General features: G+C 35.7%; 2 protein-coding genes across 2 annotated transcripts in view; one reads left to right on the plus strand and one right to left on the minus strand.

Moving 5' to 3' along the window:
* The window catches only part of LOC122248528 (putative Na(+)/H(+) antiporter nhx-9), a 107,499-nt gene that overhangs the window by 94,838 nt on the left and 5,161 nt on the right, over positions 1 to 7,500 (minus strand). The gene's annotated exons all lie outside the window — the stretch shown is intronic.
* LOC122252423 (uncharacterized) overlaps positions 6,855 to 7,500 on the plus strand; it is a 41,492-nt gene continuing 40,846 nt past the window's right edge. The window contains exon 1 of the mRNA XM_086534090.1: positions 6,855 to 7,019. The gene's annotated coding sequence lies outside the window, so the exon portion shown is untranslated. The remainder of the gene's footprint in view (positions 7,020 to 7,500) is intronic.

The raw sequence follows: 7,500 nt of genomic DNA on the forward strand, positions 1-7,500 counted from the left end.
GAGATAGATAGATAGAGAAAAAGAAAAGTAAAGAGAAGAACAACGAGAATGCAAAACAAAGAGAAAAACAACGAGAAATAAGAGGAGAAACGCAGACGGAGAGGGAACTACAGAGAAGGAAGCGAGGAGCCCGTGACCGCTGTAGGGAATGACCAAGCATTCCCGAGTGTCCTTGGACGGGGCTGGAAGGCGTGACTGAGATTCCACGGCGCGCGGCCGAAGCTCCCTTTCCTCAGGGGATAAAACTGGCTTGGTCATCAGAGAAAAGCCGCTTCGTCCTTTGAGCCGTTGAGATAGATATATATATATATATATATATATATATATATATATATATATATATATATATATATATATATATATATATATATATATATACATATATACATATATATATATATATATATTATATATATGTATGTATGTATATATGTATATATGTAGTATGTATGTATGTATGTATGTATGTATGTATGTATGTATGTATATATATATATAATATATATTTATATATATATTATATATATATCATATATATCTATCTCATCTCTCTCTCTATCTCTCTCTCTCTCATTACTCTCTATCTCTCATATTTCTATATTCTCTTTCTCTTCTCTTTCTCTATCTATCTCTTTCTCTTTATCTATTCTATCTATTTCTATCTATCTCTCTCTCTCTCTCTCTCTCTCTTCTCTCTCTCTCTCTCTATATATATAAATATATATATATATATATATATATATATATATATATATATATATATATATATATATGAAAGTGTCCATGAAGAAACGAAACCGTTAATGAGAAAGTGAAACAATAAATTAAGCTGTAAATGTAGAAGTGAAATCTGCAACCGAGCAAGGCACGGACACAGATCCGGGAGCAACACGACGTGGCTCAACGGTAAACAAACCGCGTTCCCAAGCATGAAACTCTGCAATGAGACAAAGTAGCACAGGAAACTGAAATCAATCGAATATGTCAAACTCTCCATCCATCCTCATTAGTTATCCGGCTACATACTAATAAATAAAATAATAAATAGACTAAAAACTCATATTAACAGCAGATGAAAATTATAATCATAAAGCAGGAGTAAATAAATACTGTATAAGCTTAATAAACAAGGAAGAAATATCAGACTGACTTTCATCGAAATCAAAGAGAGCAGAAGCCACGCCAAATTCCCCAAAGACAGACAGATGAGACACAGTGACAGACACGTAAGACTGAGTGACAGACACCTGAAGCGACACAGCGCGCCCGCGAATGGACTCAAGCACGCACCATTCTCGTCATAAAGGGATCATCTGCCCAGCATGTGAAATCCTCAAAGACGCTGTGACTGCTTCACGCCATGCGCTGATTTTCCCGCAGGTCAGGTCAGGTCAAAGGTTCGCACCCTCTTAGGACAAGGTCAATGGTTGGCACCCTCCAGGAACTAGGTCAGGGTCAAAATTTTGAGACTTGACCAGATACGAGGTCAAGGCGAAAGGATAAGTACCAGGTGGGGATCTCATATATTTGCATACAAAGCTGAACTCGAGATATAACTTTTGGCAGAGTCGCCAGTTGTCGGCTATTGGATTGCCGCGTTTCGTACACACGTGCGGGTATACATACTGATGCACAAGCATATACATATCTCTTTTTATCTATCTGTACACATATTAATCTATCTCAGAAGAGAGAGGGAGAATGCCAATGGAATCAAAAGTTCGAATGTGGCGCCATGCTGAAGCTCCGCCCACTTCGTGATGTCACAATCATTGAGTCTTTCTAGACTAAGTGAGATGATAAGGTTTATCAGAGCAGTTATGGTACCTGTATTACTGAAAATAATGTTTTATATATGTAGATATGTATATGTAATAAGTATATAAATATATATATATATATACATATATATATATATATATATATATATATATATATATATATATGTATGTATGTGTGTTCGTGTTCGTGTGCGTGTGCGTGTCCGTGTGCGTGTGCGTGTGCGTGTATTCAAAGCATTCAAATACCCAAACATCGTTCGAACGGCAACGCTAACATTAATTACTGTGCTCTTATCAGAGCTTAAAAAGCTGTCCAAAGGTTCTTTGTTTTCCGTTATTATCATTAATCAGACTGACACTAGCGAAGGGGCGTGGAAGGAAGCCATCAAAGTAATGTGCTGAAAACTCCTGATAGTAAAGCTAGGTTTAGGCGAGATTTAGATTTTTATATCTAGATGGTGTGGCGTTATAGTTGAATAGTTAACAAGGTCTTTCTACGCCGATCCGATCCTTAAGACCACTTGTATATCATATACTTTATAACATAAAACACACACACACATATCAATAATACTAATTAATGCTAATACCAATCAAAGTTACCATTCTCACTTCCACTCGCACTCCGTCGCACAAACTCCCTCACAGTTACTCTACGTCTTTAAAAATGCGATAATGCAGATTGGTAAAAAAAACATCCGTTATACCTTATAGGCCTAAAATATTTAGACAACGAAGTTACAAACATAAATATGGGCCGAGCCAAACGATTTCTTAAAATAACTTTGACATCTGGCGGGAAGGAGGAGAGATGGAGGTGGAGGAGAAGGAGCAGCAGCCGTAGGAACAGGTGAAGGTGAAGAAAGAGGGGGAGAAGGAAGGAAGAGAAGAAAGGTGAGGAAACGCGAGAAGGAGGAGGTAGGATAAAGGATATGAAGCAGGAGGGAGGAAGGGAGGAGGAATGAGGTGGTAGAGGAGGTGAGGAGAAAGTGGGGAGGAGGTGGGGTAGGAGGAGGGGAAGGAGAAGAAGGAAGAGAGGGAAAGGAAGAGAAGGAGAAGAAAGAGGAGGAATAGAAGGAGGAGGAGGAGGAAGTGGAGAAAAAAGGAGGGAGTAAGAGAAAAGGAGCGAGGGGAGGAGCGGAGAGGTCCACCGTGACGTCCGTAAATACCGGCCCAGCGCCCTCTTCTCTGCCGACGTCCCGACCCAGTCGATTTCTCGCACGGGAATTGGCGGAAAAGGGCGAGGCGATGATGATGATGATGATGATGATGATGATGATGATGATGATGATGATGATGATGATGATGATGATGATGATGATGATGATGATGATGATGATGATGATGATGATGATGATGATGATGATGATGATGATGATGATGATGATGATGATGATGATGATGATGATTTTGATATTGATGATAATAATGATGATGATGATGTGATGATTTTGATATTGATGATAATAATGATGATGATGATGTGATGATTTTGATATTGATGATAATAATGATGATGATGATAACTGTTCCCGAACAACGAGTATTTAATGGCATAACCCCTGGAGGAAAGGAGGAGGCTGGCTACTTAAACTAACGTTTGGTCTTTCTTCTTTTCTTTTATCTTCTTACGTTTTATATCTATATGCATATAATTTGCATGCGTCAGAACCACCTGAGTAATATATATCCACGAAACAGACATTATCACAAAAGCTCTATTTTTTCCTTTAAATTTTTCTAACCAAATTCTTTTCCTTCCTTTTCCTTTCATGTGAGATATGAAGACTTGCATAATCTGATAACGGCCCGAAGGTTCAACGAGCATTGGACTTTCACAGGTAAGTATGTGTTAAGATTTTTTTTTTCATTTATATTTTTTATCACACTTACGAAAGCAAGTTCGGCTTACATGCTTTATTTGCTTTCCCACTTTTTGCTCGTGTTACCTCACAGACGAGCCAAGCCTTCGAGATAGTGAGGTCATTAACGTTCTGAAATTATCATAAAATAGGATTTTATATAAAGGTCTAAGTTGTTTTTTTCGTTTTTATATTTTTGGTATATGATAGATACACTTTAAAGTATTTAATCCATGATATTTTTTAGGTTTAAGTGAGATTGAATAACTTAACAATACAATAAATGTAATTAACTCTAATTATATTCCGTTGCGATGTTTCCATTTTGCTACATTTACCACAGTGAACTTTGCACATGATCATTTCACGCTAAAAAGTATTTCTGAGTATGTAAATGACACACCTTAAAGTACGACATAAAACTCGCCTTCCCTCGACCAGACAGAGATACGGGAACTGATAGAACTTGAGGCTGATATAACGGTAAGATCAAAGATTGAAGTTCGCGCAGAGTTCGTTCGCTTGGATTGATTTTGAAGGTTTCATAATGACGACATCAATTATGGAGGAGGATTATGAAAATGCTAATTCTAATTCCAATACTAATGCTAATGCTAATGCTAATGACAATAATGATTACCACGACCCTAAATTCCTTGTCAGAATATAGCACGTGCATTTTAGGGCATTTCTTCCTTCTTAAGTTGTCTTTTTGCTCCTATTTTATAAATTATCATATTACTAAGATGTATGCCTCTGACGTCACCGAGGCAATGTTTACGTTTTTTTTTTAACTATAAAGAGAGACGGTCAGACAGTCAACGAAGGTGTTTCGTTTACCGAGTCCTCCAGAGTATTTAACCGGCTGTGTCGCCATTTTTTATTATCTGTGTTGAGCCAAGGAAGTGAACAACGGTGGACACGATCACGAAGATAAGAGCTAAGTACTGAAGTGCCTGGCATTCTTTGCTTAGGAGCTGGACGTGATCTAAAAGAACATTTTTATTAAATCATCTGATCAGACCTTTTTATTGAACCTGGCTGGGATTCCTTTTACTTAATCTTTTTTATTATACTTCGTGGTAGGGAGTCTGGGTGTTTTTATTTCATTTTAGTTCACCAGACTTTTGCTTTTCATTTCTGCCGTTTTTGGTTTTCAAGTTTTAACTCGTAAGCCTTCTGCCAGATACTACCACTTTCAGGGGTTTTGAATTAACAGGGGTTAGCCAGGCCCTTAGCGCTTGTGTCCCTGCCAGCATCAAGGGAGGGCAAAAACATTTACACTTTGACCTCACACTACAATAATAACCATGATAATAACGATAACAACAATGAAAATAGTGATAATAATGATGACGATGATAATGATAATAATGATGACGATGATAATGATAATAATGATGACGATGATAATGATATTAATGATGACGATGATAATGATAATAATAATGATGATAGTAATAATGATGATAATACTGACAATAATAATGATAATGATAATAACAATAATAATGATAATAATAATGATGACAATAATAATGATAATGATAATAATGACAATAATAATTATAATGACAACAGTAACAACAATACTGATCATGTTGATAACGACAATGATGATGATAGTAATAAAATCAAGAATAACATCATTAAGTATGATAATGATAATAATAATAATAATAATGAAAATAGTGGTAGTAATGATAACAATCATTATTATTACAATGATGATGTTGATAATGATACCAGGAAGAAAAAAGTAACGATGATGCTGATAAAAATCATGATGAAAATAATAATATCAATGATGATGATAATGATGTCAATAATGATGATAGTAGTGATAATGGTCATGATGATAATTATAGCAACAATGATAATAATAATCTTATTATGATGCTGATAATGATAACAACCATGATAGTAAAAACTAATCATTCTAATCATGATGATAATGATAACAATGAAAATAGTAATATTAGTAATAATGATAGTAATGATAATAACGATAAAATTATGATAACAGTGATAATAAAGATAATACTGATTATGCTGATAACGACAATGAGGATGAAGCGATGAAAACAAGAAAAGCGTCATTAAGGAAGATAATAATAATCATAGTTTAAATAATGATAACAATGATAATGTTCATTGTAATAATAATGATGACAGCAAAGACAGCAAAGGCAATACTGATAAAAACAACGGTAATAACGATGGTAAAAAGGAAAAATGTTATTAATAACAATATGAAAGATGATGATGATGCTAATGATAAAGATAAATATAATGACAATTATAAGGATAAGGACAATGATAATAGTAATAGTTATGCTAACAATTATTATCATTACAGTAATGATGCTGATAATGATGCCAGGAAGGAAAAGTAACGATGGTGATGATAATGTTCATGATGATAATAACAATGATGATAATAATAATATCAATGATAATGATAATGACATTGATAATGATCATAATAATAACAACCGCAATGACAATCATTTCATTATGATGACGATAATGATGATTACAATTGGAATAGTAAAAACTGATAATGAAAATGATAACAATGAAGATGATGATGATGATGATGATCGGAATGATAAAGATCATGATAACGATAATGCTTAAATGATAATAGCAATACTAATAATGGTGAAAATGACAATGATAATAATGGTGATGATTAACTAACAGAAATAAAGCTAATGCTACCAATTATAATATTGACGATGGATCTCTTAATGATTATGATGGCCAGCCCCCCCCCCCCCTAAAAAATAGAATAAATAAATAAATAATAATAATTAAAAAATAAAAAATAACGACTTTATACAGGACGCGACCTCGGGGCGCTTGATTTGAAGTCTTGCACGAAACTGAGTGACCTATTGCTCGGTTGAATGTCAAATGATAATGATAATGATGATAATGATAATCATCATCATATCTTATCGCATCAAAATTTTACCCATTGTATGGCGGCATTGTTTGCTTCCTTAAGATCTAGGTCGGAGCAGTGAGGACCCAACCGGCATTCCTGGAGGATGTGTTTTATTGTTTGGAATTCTCCACATGGACAGTCGGGGCTGGTGTCAAGTCCCCATTGGTGGAGATTGTCCTTGGTTTTCCCTAACTTTGCCCTTGCTCTGTTAAGAGTCACCCAGGCTTTCCTACTTCGGTTTGAGCCGGGGGGGGGGGAGGGGGGTTTCATCTGGGAGTGGTAGGGCTTCATTTTGATGCCCGCTGTCATATTCCCGCCAGCGTTCCATCCTGTAGGAGGCAGCTTGGCTCGGGTCGATTTCCTCTACAGTAATGAAGCTTTTGCGGGACGTAAGTCTTCGCCTCACTTCTTGGTGTCTAAATAGTGAGTGTCTGGGGTCATTCAGCTGTTTGTATCGTTCAATTTTTGTAATTGTTTCGCGTCGGATGTGTGGTGGTGGGATGCCAGTTCAACGGTATAGACCCGGCAAGGGTGTTGGCTTTAGAACACCTGTTATTATCCGATATGTTTTGTTCAGCTCTGTATCTATTTTGTGGGCGTGGCACGATCTTGCCCACACAGGTGCACAGTACTCTGCAATGGAGTGGCACAGTGCTAGAGCAGTTTGTCTCAGTTTTAGGGTCGGCTCCCCAGCTGGTGGTGGTAAGTTTACTGAGGAGGTATATATATATATATTATATTATATAATATATTATATATATTATATATATATATATATACATATATATATATATATATATATATATATATATATATATATATATATATATACACGCTCACACACACACACATGCTATGACGGCATATATACTCATAGAACAGTTTACCGACGCAAAAGTTTGAC

Source organism: Penaeus japonicus, unplaced genomic scaffold (genome assembly GCF_977035675.1).
Source record: "Penaeus japonicus unplaced genomic scaffold, GWHDUDI00000001_assembly GWHDUDI00000040, whole genome shotgun sequence".
Classification (NCBI taxonomy): domain Eukaryota; kingdom Metazoa; phylum Arthropoda; class Malacostraca; order Decapoda; family Penaeidae; genus Penaeus; species Penaeus japonicus.